The sequence below is a fragment of the Oryctolagus cuniculus genome, chromosome 6, assembly GCF_964237555.1.
Source record: "Oryctolagus cuniculus chromosome 6, mOryCun1.1, whole genome shotgun sequence".
Taxonomy (NCBI): domain Eukaryota; kingdom Metazoa; phylum Chordata; class Mammalia; order Lagomorpha; family Leporidae; genus Oryctolagus; species Oryctolagus cuniculus.
Genome location: NC_091437.1, coordinates 13,802,639 through 13,816,155, shown reverse-complemented (window position 1 = coordinate 13,816,155; position 13,517 = coordinate 13,802,639). Strand labels below are relative to the sequence as shown.

The 13,517-nt window shown below is 43.3% G+C and overlaps 1 long non-coding RNA gene across 13 annotated transcripts in view; it reads left to right on the top strand.

Annotated features, from left to right (window-relative positions):
• LOC103347857 (uncharacterized) overlaps positions 1 to 13,517 on the top strand; it is a 371,873-nt gene that overhangs the window by 266,707 nt on the left and 91,649 nt on the right. Inside the window, exons 13-14 of one of the 13 annotated variants that reach the window (XR_011389666.1) lie at positions 9,584 to 9,647; positions 10,963 to 11,060. The exons of 11 other annotated variants lie outside the window; for them this stretch is intronic. This is a non-coding gene — a long non-coding RNA (uncharacterized lncRNA). Of the gene's footprint in view, positions 1 to 9,583; positions 11,061 to 13,517 lie in introns of all 13 variants that reach the window. One more of the 13 variants, XR_011389665.1, reaches the window with a different exon arrangement.

Genomic DNA, 13,517 nt, shown 5'->3' with positions numbered 1-13,517 from the left:
CCTGCACACAATGTATTTCAGAGGCCTCTGGGAGCACCTTCAACAGGTAGGCACGTTTTTCAGAGTGGCTGAACGGAAGCACCCAGTGAGAAACGTGTGGGACTGCCTTAGGGAGAGTGTAGAGTGTATATTAAAAAACTGGGAAGGCTGAGAAGGAATTCAAACAGGAACCTTAAATCGAAAGCCAGGAAGGAGAAACGGTGACCAGGACACTGTTTGTGTTGAGCTGCGTGTCACAAGAGTGGTGTTGCGTCATTTTGCTTCAGGCGTAATGTTAGATGCTCAATAAATATTTATGTTACTTAATAAGTGCTTATTGCTGGGATGAAGCGTGGTTGAAGGGTTTCTTGAGCTTAGTTGTGTACAATTACAACTTCTTTGCTCAATGATCACTCCTTTAGACTCACTCCCAAAGAGAATTTACAAATTAATTTATAAATTTCATAGGCCTCATTTTCAGTGTAAATAAAGATGTAGGTTTTGTCCCTTCTGTGAATTTTCTGTATTTTCTAGGTCAAATATTTGAATCTATGTTGCCTGTGGTTTACTCTGTAGCCTGGGTTCTTATTGCCACATTGTCCGGAATGCTCTGAGATTCAAGTCTCTAAAGGGTTTCGATAGCACAAAGCATCTTACACTCCACTTGCCAGGATTACTCGCAGGGGGCTGGCTGCTCTGAGAACAGCCTTTGTTTCAAACTAGGACTGTGGGCTCCACTATGCAAAGTCTCCAGATGGGAGCTGCTGTCCGAAGAGCGTTGGATTCAGTCTTCCGTGGCTCAAAGAGACGAAAGAGTAGGAATTTAGAACCTAATTTATCAAGTTAATATTCCAAGAGGAGCTCACTTTACAAATCTCTGTCTCCTAGGTCAAGGTCTCAAATTCTTAACCCTGTTGTCCAGGATACCGTTGTAAGTGCAAACATCATTTCTGGTGTGGTTATTCTTAATAATTAAAATCTCTTAGGAAACTCCAGTGACCTCGTTGCGGCCCTGAACTTTGCTTTCCCCTCTCTTGTCCTGTCCCCTTTTGTATCTCAGTAGGGACGCCCATTGTATCTTTCAATTCCCACTTCAACAATGGCTCGGATTTTACAGGGCCCGCCAAATAACAAAAGTGACCGCAGTCCTGAAAGTACCCTAGATTTTCACAATTATCTGCTTATGGATGCCAGGTTTAAAAAAAAAAACAAAACCATTCAGCAGAGCTTATTTATGTCCAATTTGCGTTCGAGTTTTAAGAATTTTCTGCCCTGCTCTGCTGGTCTGTTTGCAGTATGTGATAGAAAGTCAGATAGTTAACTCGAGAGGATCATGTGTTTTTAACACAAGGTCTCACACTGTTTGTAAATTCCATGCACATTTCTTACAGTAGGAAAACCTACCAGTGACTTTCTCTATCAGTTCTCTGTGTTTTTTGCATTCACTTGAGCAGATAACAGAGTAAGTGTATTTTGGAAGGAAGAAAGAATTCTTAAGCATGTGTGCTTTTCTGAAGGTGCTATGGAAAATGATATTAAGTATTTCAATTTTGCTGGGCTTTGGCAAAAATAAATCACACTTTTAGTCACGGTCTGTGTCTCTACAATAGTTTTATATATTGAAGTGTGAGTGAACTTGATTTATTTCTCCTGTGTCCATTCAGATTATTCCACCCTATTAGTATTTATGTCAGCGAGGTGGGAGAGTGTTTTATACCTGGGCCCCACACTCTGTGCAGATTCCAGTTTTATTGTGGGTCTGTTAAAAGGTCACTGTAACCTCTTTGTAAAATGAAGAGCATAAAGACGTGGCACTGTGCTGTCACTTTACCAACACACATCGGTAAGCAGTCGGCCGGGCTTCGGGTTGGAATAACCTTGTGTAAGGAAAGCTGTCCCGACACAGAGGATGACATGATGAATAATCAAAATAATTCTGAGCTGCAAACCTAATCCTACAGGAAGTGCGATGATGGAGAGTCCAGGGCAAAAACCACATGATAATTCCTACGCAGAAAACAATTTGTGTTGGATTTGCCGCCTCCTCCGTGGTACCATGCTGAGTAATAGCCTCTGGCTCACGAGGCCCTGGGGTTACAGCCAAACATTGATTATTTGTCAGATAATGCTATCAGACTTACAAAGACATCCCAGTGCTCCTGCAAGGAAATAAATGACTCGAGCATGCTTTTTTTTTGGGGGGGGGGGGGGTGAATGGACAGGATTCACGGCAATAAATGCTCTCTGAATGTACAGTAGGTCAAATATGAACCATTTTTAATAAAACTCCAAAGCAATGGCCAAGATGATTCAGATGGAATTTGCTTGCAAGCAAGACATGGATTTTGCATTTCAGAGGAGGGACAGCCAGGACTTGAAATCAGTGGGGCAGGTGCCCTGTGCCTGGTGTCTGGATTACATGAGCTCATCCAAGTCTTTCAGCAGCTGTGAAGGGGAGTAGATACTGTTCCACAATGCAGAAGGAAAAAGTGAGATGTAGAGGGGTTGGATGACCTGTTCAAGGTCACCTATAAGTAAGAAATGTATCTGCAGAGCCTACATTTGGCCATCAAAACTCATGGGTACGCAGGTTGAAAAGGTGGCTTATTTGGGTTGCTTCTGGCATACTTGGTACACAATGGAATAAACCCCATTATGATTTTTGATATGATTTATTTATTTATTTTTGCCTGTTGGGAGATATGGTGGCGCTTAGGACACGAGGAACTTGGACCCTGGTTTCATGAAGTATTTCCCTATGTCCGGAGCATTTGTTCCTGGTTTATTGGGGCATTTACTCCTCTAGGACATTTTCCTTTTTCCGCTTTTATGACAAAGCTCTTGGTGGGGGGCAGGGTGGTCTTCCACAGTTGGGGGCTCCGCTTTCATTCTCAGGGATTTAGAGTCAGGTCTGAGCTGTGAGCTTTTCCCATGCCACTGTTCACTTCAGGGGAAGGTTGTTCTCCATGTTCACACAGGACTAGGAAATTAGTAATGCTTTGTAAAAAAAAAAAAAAAAAATTAAATAGGGGTGGGGATGTGGCCTCGTGGTTAAGACCCTGGTTGAGATAAGCTGCTTCCTATAGCTGAATGCCAGGGTTTGATGGCCAGCTCAGGCTCCGACCCCAGCCTCCTGACAGAGTGATGGCTCCAGTGATGGATTTCCTGCCACCCACATGGGAGACCTGGTTTGAGTTCCCTGCTTGCTTCTGGCTTCCACCAGCCCACTTCTGGTCCCTGCAGGCCTTTGGAGAGTGAACCAGTGGATGGGGGAAGCTTGCTAACGCTTTCTCTTTCTCCCCTCACCCTTTATTTTTCTCTGCCTCTCAAAAAGAAAATTTAAAAATGAAATGAAAAAAAAAAAAAGCCTTCTACAAATGGGTCCTTAATAGCAAGCTGGATGACTGTTGACAGTAGACTCTTTGGTCTCTTCAAAGGGTTTGGAATTGCCATCAATCAGAAGCAAGGTACAGTGAGCATCAGAGCTTGCCCTCACTGCGCTGTAAGAGCAGAGTGAAGGACACTTATTCCCCTCTAAGCCTTAGAAGGCTGCCTTCTGGGCTGTGTACTTCATGTTCCCTCGGCTTAACAAGATTTACACAGTCCTAGCTCACTTATTAAATGCTTCAAAGGCATTTTAAGGCAATGATCTTCAAAAGTAAAATGTACGTCTTGGCCATCAGTCTGAAGCCTGCTACATAGTGTTCACCCATTTAAGTGTGCGTGCTGAGTTGGAAGGAAATGATTCGATCTTGATACTTTCTCAAGTTCTCATTTCTCCTCTGTGGTTTGAATTCCTTTTATTGAACCCCTCTCCTTCCCATTCTGGTAAAATCATGATGTTTAATAGTCTTATTGAGCTGAATTTGGAAATTAGTGAGTATTGGATTTTCAGTGCAGATTAGGCAGGGTGGGTAACAGGTACAGAGAAGGAGAGGTAGAAATGATCATAGAAGAGTCTAGAAAGAGGTGACAGGAGAGTTGTGTAGACTTGAGAGTAGAGTTAAATCCTACCAGTTGCGTCTCCCCCCGACACAACCCTGTAGCGTGTGTAGAGGTGGCAGGAGTTAATCCCCCAGGGCTGGTGTTGTCACTGAAGTGGGTTAAGTCACCACTGGCGATGTGTGCATCCTGTATCAGAGCTGCAGGTGCAGTCCCAGGTGTCCTTCTTCCTGTGCAGCTGCCTGCTAGTGTGCCTGAGAGGCAGCACATGATCACCCAAGGGCTTGGGTCCCTGCCATCTACAGGTGAGACCAGGATGGAGATCTTGATTGCTGGCTTTGGCCTGGCCTACACCTGGCTGTTGGGGCCATTTGGGGAGTGATCCAGAGAATACAAGGACTCTCTCTGTCACTCTTCCTTTCAAATGAATGGAAGAATGAGAGAACTATGAGTGTGGAGAGAGAACAAATGAACATCCTGTGGACAGTAACCTGCAAATAAGTGTCTCTGAGATAGAAGGGCAGTGAATCTAGTGCAAAGAACGCTTCTTTAAAGGGGGATGTTCACACAGCCCCTTCGGCGTTCAGATCTGGCTGAAAAACCCGTAAGAGCATTTCAGGCATGGAAAGCCAAGACGCTGTGGCAAAAAATGACCTACATGAAAGGTCTCTGTGAGTGAGATCCCAGTGGAAGGAAGGGGCCATCAAAGAAGGAGGTACCTTTCTCTGTAGGGAGGAGAGAACTTCCACTCTGATTATGGCCTTGTCTAATTAAGGTCAGAGTCTGTGAACTCAAGAGGCTTCCATAGCCTTGGTGGCTCATGACAAGAGCCTCGGGTGATTACTGACGTCATAAATAAGAGTGTCAATTGTTAAATCAACAACAGGAGTCACTGTGCACTTGCTCACTATGTAGGACCTCTGTCCTTGATAAGTTGTACTACGAGAATTAACGGTAAAACTAGTACTCAAACAGTACTTTATGTGACTGTGTGGGTGAAACTGTTGAAATCCTTACCTAGTATAGAGTTGATCTTCTATATATAAAGATAATTAAAAATGAATCTTAATGAAGAATGGGATGGGAGAGGGAGTAGGAGGTGGGACGGTTTGTTGGTGGCAGGGCAGGTTAGGGAGGAAGAACCGCTATATTCCAAAAGTTGTACCTGCGAAATTTATATTTATTAAATAAAAGCTTTCTTAACAAATGTATTCACTAAGCTCCTTGAAACACCACATTCTCACAACCCACACTTCAGAAAAGCCTTCACTGGAGTCCTACTTCATTTTCTACCAAACAGATGAAAGAATTTACATGAGTTCAAAGACCTTTTAAAACACTGAGCTAAAGAGACAGAGGGCAAAGGAAAGAATGGGCCACAGAGAAGGGAATTGTCTCTCACTTGGCAACCACACTTTCCCAGTTCTGGTTCATTCTGCTGTGAAGAGAAATGTTTTGCAGAGATGAAACATTACCTAGACAGTGGGAAGGAAGAGGCCCAGGACAGGGACAATTTGCCTACATTTAGCTCTATTAATATCATTAGGCCAGAGAGCCGGGGACACGGCGGCTGGAAGGGAGAGATGGAGTAACCGACACTTTATCTCCTGTTGCCAAGGACTACATGATGAACTCTGCAGTGACCCAAATTTATTACAGAACAGCGCTCGCGCTGCTGGATCAAGCACTCGGCTGCAATTACAGCACATTAGGCCGAGGAACAAATCTCGAGGGGAAATGTCTAGTCTTTTAATCAAGGAGCAGGGAGGACAGGGTGCAGAAGGATCGCCCTGTGAGGGGTATCTGTGTCTGCATCATCGCTGTCCGGACCACCCCTCAGTACCTGTGCGTCCATATCTGACAGCAATCCTAGAACGTGCTTGTATGATACACAGGAGTCATGCAGGTCCAGTGCTCTCCCTGTCTTATTCTTTGCTCTGTAACAACTCATTTTTTCATATATAATATAATATATATATATTTATATATTCGTGTGTGTGTGATTCAAGAATCTAGCTGTTGAGGGAAATTACTTGAAATAAAATTGGCACTCAGGGGTTGGCACTGTGATATAGTAGGCTAAGTCCCTGCCTGCAGGGTTGGCATCCCCTCTGAGGGCCAGTTCTAGTCCTGGCTGCTCCTCTTTTGATCCAGCTCTCTGCTTTTGGCTTGGGAAAGCAGTGAAAGATGGCCCAAGTCCTTGGGCCTCTGCAATTGCATGGGAGACACTGAGTAAGTTCCTGGCTTCAGATCTGCTGAGCCCTGGCCGTTTCGGCCATTTGAGGAGCGAACTAGTGGATGAATGACCTCTCTCTCTGTCTCTCCATCTCTGTCTTTCTGTAACTCTACCTCTCAAGTAAATAAATAAAAAAAATCTTAAGGGGGGGCACTCAGATGGATGATTTTTCATATGGTACCTCAGTCTGTGTTCATTTGGGTAAGAAGTGTTCCGTTATTTTCTTTAGTTGAAGACACCATTAATGTCTTTTATAGGAGCAGTGAGCAACCATTTCATACAGTTCTCTGATTCTCTGAAATACCTCCCAAGAAAGATTGAAGCATGACAAATTCGAACCACAAATAAATCAAGTGTATGTAGGTTAGCGAAGCTTAATCCAGACACAGTCAAGCAGTGGGGAGAGGAAAGCAAAGAGAAAGAGGCAATAAGAAGGGAAAGTGAAGACTGGAAGAAAGATGGAGATCGGGTCTGTGCTCACCAGGCGGTGTGAGATACTTGCCTCTCTGTTGTCCTCGTGTGCGTGTTACAAATCGCATAAGGCTTATGCAGTTTAGTATGGTGCAACTGTTCGTGTAGGCATCACAGTGTGAAAGAGAACATTTCAGTTATCTTAAAGTTACAGTTGCAGTAATAATCCTGTAGATATCATTTGAGAACTCGGGGGTACCCGCGTCATGGTAAAGGCATCCGCTGTCTCAAAGAGCTGGCTCCAGTAATTTTTATGTGGAAGACTCAGATTTACACCTTGAGTAGAATGCTGACAAGGCATGTCCAGGGCGCTGTGAACAGCTGGACTCTCAGAGACTCCTGTGGCAAACACCATGTCTTTTTGGTGGATACTCATTGGTAAACTTCATGGGCTTCGTTATGTAAACATGGGGTTTACGTTGTTCTTCCGAGAGCTTGTCCGTCTCCCACGTTCATGCAATGTGCCCTAGGCAGACACAAGCACATTGGCATGGATGTTGAAAGGTCCCACTTCTCACTGGCATCGCACTGCTCGGCCCTCTGAGATGCAGCTGGGGAACTGGGGCCGGTACATTCTCCAGATATCAGTATTAGGATTTTAAGCCCTTAAGCAAATGAACCTCCATCAATAAGCCTCTGCTCCGCAGTATGGATTTCCACTTCTTGGACCTGCAATCAGAGGGAATTTAAGACTCCTAATTTGGTCAATTTTTACTACCCATTGTGCATGTCTGACTTTGTGAGGTACTAAACAATATATTGACAAATTAGATCAGTGGAACACCGTTTTAGTAGTAGGAAGATTGGTTCTTTCTATAATTTATAAGCTCACCTTTCTGGCGTCACCCTTTCTGGACTGTTGAATAAAGGCACAGCGAGGTGCAAGGGAAAACGCTGGAAGAAAATGAGATGTCAGAGAGGTGAGCAAGTCAGGGCTGAGGAGAGAACCTAAAATGCACAATAGATTTTTCAAAGTAAGATCTATGACAGAATAAAGAAGGTCTGCAGAGAGCATGAAATTAAATAAGATGGACTAACAGAGATGGAGAGGAGGCTGTGGAGCCAGCAGCAGGGAGACACTGTCTGATAGCCGTGGAAGTGAGAACTGGAGACAGGGCTATTACAGTAGAAAGAGAAAGACAAATGAAGCAATAGAAAAAGACACATACATACAAGTCTCCCTGAATAGTCTCCCAAGAACAGCAGCTAAGCCAGGAAGCAGTCACCAGTATTTACCAGCTGGAAAAGATGCTATCATTATTTAGTGTTTTTTTTTTCTTTTCAGAGTGCTTTCTATGCACTTATTGTTTTATTATATAGCTGTTATTTTATTTTTCTCAAGTGCAAACCCACGAGGGAGCCATCCACGTCATTCTCCATAGTTGAGGAATCTGAGGCACAGTCAGAAATGAGTTTTCCTAAAGTAAAAATTAGAAGCCAGTGCTACTGTAGAGGTTGTGCATGCAATTGCTCTGATTTTTGTTCAACAACAGTCAGCATTCATTTCCTAAGCAAATGTTACACTGTGTTACTACCTTCCTTTTCAAGAAAGTCTATGGTCACCATAAAGCATCAAAATCCTTGCATCTGCCCCACCCCTACCCCGCCTCCAACTGTTACGGATTCCTTACAAGGTCTTGTCGGATAACTTGCTACATACTAGATGCTACTTATTTATACTTAGACTGCAAGTGGCAGTAGTACTTAGGAGAGGAATTCTGGGCACAGCTCGGGAACAGCTCTGCTTGCACTGTATTGAGATTTGATGCCACGTTGGTTTGTGGTCAGTTTAATTCTGACCGAGCAACTACGGGAAGGATTCATCCAGAGACTCTGGGAACTAGAAATGCCTAAATCCCCTCGCTCTGGGAAGTGGCCACCAGTGATGAAGGCATTGCTGGGAATTCTGGTCTTGGAATTTCCCTCTAGGAGTAGCCCAAGGAGGACTGCTTCAGAGATGGACCCAGGAGAGATGCCTGCAGGAATAACAGCGCAGCAAATTGTGTCTGTGGTCTGGTCAGTTTGTCTCCAAACCACTAGAAGTAAATGAAATGCAATCAGCTGGGTTAAAATCTTGTTTTCCAAACCTCATATGCCTGAAGGTTTCGTTTACTTGTGCATCCCCTGTCATTTAAAACTATGTCTAAAAACCTAATCAATCCCAAAACTCATGGGTATACAATTCTTGCACCCATAGATACTGCCCTTTGTCTTTTGATTGAATTGGCAAATGACCTCTGGCTTCAGAAATCTCACATCATATTCTTTTCAAATTTGGTCAGTTACAGAATCTGAATGGTTGTACCTGCTGTTCTCTTTTAAAGATTTGTTTATTTGAAAGTCAGAGTGAAAGAAGTAGACCAAGAGAGTTCTTCCATCCAGTGGTTCACTCCTCAAATGGCCACAGTGGCCTGGGGCTGAGCAGGCTAAAGCTAGGAGCCTGAATCTCCATTCTAATCTCCCATGTGGGTAGCAGGGGCCCAAGCACTTGGGCCATCTTCTGCTGCTTTTTCAGATACATGAGCAGGGAACTGGATAGGAAATGGAATGGCTAGGACTCAAACCGGTACCCATAGGGGACTGTAGGTGGTGGCTTAACATGTGGTTGGACAACGCCAACCTAGTTTGATTTCTTTACTGTAGCTGTGTTCCCATTCTTTTCTGCTCCCACCACAAGTGTTCTATCTGAAGTTATTAACCTCCATTGAGACTATTAACAATGTATATACCTTGCCTGCTCTCCCTACTTAGTCCCTCCTTATTCAATGTCATGTGACATACTCCAACCAAGCATGTTGTAAATAGACTGAGTGAGTACTCTATGATGATTCAGCTACTTTTAAACAGTTATTCTCTGAAGTTCTACATCAGATAATAAAAAATTTCAGTCCTGGCCCTTTCTACACTTCTAATATTAGCTTTCACTTCATTTTTCTTCTTACCGGGTGCCGTAAGCTTGAGGGGTCCCACATCCACACCATGTGCGACATGGAAACTGCCCCTGAAGTTGTGCTGAACAGTGAGTACAGATTCTTCCTCATCATTCCACTTACTTCTCAGTGTCTACCCAGACCCAAGCCTACCCTGATCCCCACTGTGGAAATCGGATAGAGCCAACAGGTGACTCTCAAGTCAGCTCCTCCTTAAAGCTTTCCCAGATTGTTTTTATGTTCTTTTTGCCCAAGAGGGACTGTTCATTCTTCCTCTGCTATACAGCAAATAACCTATGGCTAAGGCATTGGATGATCTAGACTTTCTTCAAGGTGGAGTCTAAAGTTACCATACTTTGGAAGAAAAGGCAAGGGAATATGTTCAAATTGTGTTTCCATAGCAAGTGTACTACTTTTACTCACTTTGTGAATTTTTAGGGCAAGTTTGGGGGATCAGTAGAGATTATGTGAAGGTTGAAGCCTACCGTAACACCCATTCATAGTACCAAGCATGTTTTATACTTTAGGCTAACTAGAAGGTATAGAACACGTACAGAAGCCCTTTCCAGAATTGGAATGAGATTTTCCCTTTTATTCCTCATAGAAAGTAGCAGAATATAATGCCCAGTAAGTTATGTAGTTAGTGTTTGTTGAAAATAGAAAATAAACTTTGAGCAAATATTGAAAGTGCTAAGGTTCTAAAACATTAACACGATGTGAAGCGTTAATTTCAACCACGGTTTTCGCCAAGGGAATCTTAAATCTGTTTTCTATTTTATTCTCTATTTTATCCTGAGATAGTCGTTCTCTAGCTCACCCACGTCTTCCATTTCATTTTAGGACATTAATAAAAGCTGACCATACCTAAAATTTCTTAGCCAGGTTTCCCAATGTTTTTAGAACTACATTTTATTTCCTGGCTAGACAATGAGATGGCTGGAATGGAGAGACTCTTCTTTATTTTGTAGTTCATTCCAGAGTAAATATGGGTGGAGACATACCGCAAGCCAATTTTAATTCATGTTTAATCAGTTTTTTGTCTTAATTCTTTTGATATTTTCTTGTGCTGTTTACAGATAAGCCTCAAGGTGTTGTAATATAGAACCTTCCTGAAGTTAGTTTGCAGTCTTCCTGCCACAATCTATAGTGTGGTTTTTGGGCTGGAATGATATTCTCAAGTCAGTATTAAATATTATATACTTGATTTAAATATTCATGAAAAATAATCTCCATAAATATTTTCTGTCACCAGTTGGGAAATTTTGAATTTTCCAGAGTATTTACATTCAGAAAAATTATTTTTTCTGTTTTTCATGGGAGATAAAAAATCTAGAGTCTTTTTACAAATAATACTAATAGCTGCCTAAGTTAACAGCATGGAAAAATGAGAAAATGTTGCTTCAGTCAAGCATCTGTCCAGCCCGGTTGTCTTGGGAAATCCCGCCTGAAGCCAGTACAAGGAGTTGCTGTGTCTCATCCCAGCTCAGGAAATGGATCAACAGGTAAAGCCAGATTGAATGTGCAGTTAGAAGATTTGGCTGAAATCAGGCTGCAAATGAGGCACGGGTCTTTGAGATCTTAGTCTTGAGGAAGTAAGCACAGGACTCCAGAATGGTAAAATGCCAGGTTCTGGCTCCTCTTCATCATTCACTTCCCACTAAGCCATGGGAGTGTTCCCACGCTGGGTCTGTCTTAACTGGGGCAGAAGGTAAAAGCATAGTCTGGAGATGGAACTGTAGTTGATTGTTTTTGCCTGCTTGGTCCATGCAGTTTGAAGCCCCATTGTTGATCTTCAATCCCTTCCTTTGCAAATAGACTCACCACATGTTCACTTGTGATCAGAGAGCGTCCTTGTGGTACGCACACTCACCCCCATCCTGCAAGTGTCTGTCTGCACCCGAGTCCCTGAGCTCCTCTTTAGCTATGGTAATAGGTAAAAAATCCTACCCAACAAAACCTACCTCTGTCTCACCGACTCGTTGTTGTCTTGCTGTCCTGGTAGGGCCTGACCTTGTGTGTTTGTCACTCTTATTCCTGGAAAATGGAGGTTTTGGCCACTGGCCCAATAGTCCCTCTCTGTTTCGTGTCACTTGGTTATATTTTCTTCATTGTACTTAAACACTGTTTAAAACTGCCTGGTTAGTTTATTATTCCTTGACCACCTTCCTCCAACTGAAATGTCCATACCATGAGTGCGTGGGCTCTCTGGCTTGTTCTTTCTTCTACCTCCAATGCCTGCAGCATGGCTCAGGAACTGTTCAGGAAATGAATAAGCCCTCTAGTAGGAAAATAGCCAGCATGCATGCTGACTTTGTGCCTGGCATTTGAGTATTCATGCTGTAGATTCCTTAGGGAACTCCGTTGCTTCATGGACTGGTGGTGCTATCAGCTGTGTGAACACTGCCTGGGCAGGGTGGGACCCTGAGGTGCCCAGACGGATCATCAAGCATCTGCCTTCCATGGAGCCTCAGCCAACGGGGGGGGGGGGGTTGTGCCAGGTTCCTCCTCGTTAGGAACTGTCTGGTTCAGGGTCAGTAGTGAAAGGGCACTGATACCATCACGTGCCCTTCTGTTACCAAGAGTGCGATGGTTAATTGTTCAGTACTCTGTCCCTCCGAGCCAGGCATGGCTTCCCATTCGTATTATTTCAGTTCGTCAATACCAGTTGATCTAAAGGGATCGCTGTGTCATTCCTGAGCTAATGCAACCTCTAACTGAATGTAAAAAGCCGTTGCAGCTGATGGCTCAGCACCTACTCAAGCAGTATTCCCAAGATGGAGCAGATGGCTTCACTCTAAACATTGTGAGTAATAGGCAGTTTTAGGAAGCTTTCCTACCCTCGACCATGAATCTTCCCACACATACATGTGTCCTCGTTTTGCCCTCTGGACTGGTGAAGAATAAAAATGATTCTTCATTTATCAAAGTTAGTTTTTTCAAAGAATGTATTCATTTATTTTAGCGATAGAGTTACAGAGAGAGGGAGAGAAAGACAGAAAGGTCCTCCATCTGGTGCTTCACCTCCCAGTTGGCTGCAACGGCTGGAGCTGCACCAATCCAAAGTCAAGGGCCAGGAGGTTCTTCCTGGTCTCCTATGTGGGTGCAGGGGCCGAAGCACTTGGGCCACCTTGCACTGCTTTCCCAGGCCATCAGCAGGGGGCTGGATTGGAATAGGAGCAGCTGAGACACAGACTGGTGCCCTGTGGGATGCCATTGCCATATATGGAAGATTAGCCTGCTACACCACAGCACCGGCCTCTATCAAAATTATTTTGATGCTAATATGGATAGTCATAACTAATAATTCGAGCTGACATTTATTAAGTCCTTAATAAATTTGAGAGGCATTGTCCTAGTACTGGAAAGACCTCACTGAATCCTGGAACAGGCCACATCATCACTATTTGCTGATAAAGAAACTGAAATCCCAGGGAGTCATATTACTCGTCTGCTTTTTCCTGTCTGGTGCATTGTCCTATCTGGATTCCAAGCTTTCTCTTGCTGCCTTATGATTATTTGTATACATATTTCTTACCTTATTAGGTTGTAACTCTTCACTGTTGCATGTGACATTGTCATAACAATGCCCAAGGCTTGCTGTTTATTGGGAGTATACAACAATAAATTAAGCAAGGAATTTCAGCTCATTTAAGTTGAGGGAAAAACCCACTAACTGCATTAATTTATTCTAGATCACAAGAATGTGAGTCCAGGATGGGGAAAAACCATGTAGGTGTGCTCTCTGAGCCAAGGTATCTTTGAAATTTCATGGATAATTGGAAAGGTGCCAGAATATGAAAAAGGATCATCTGAGGACCCAGGCAAAAATTTTAAAAGATGTAAAGAAGTTTCAGACTATGGAGCCTGGTATAGATAGCTCAGAAATAACTCAGAATGTTTTTATCAGGCAGTTGATGAATTCTTAACAAACACTGTCTATATCTAGAACCTACTGTCAG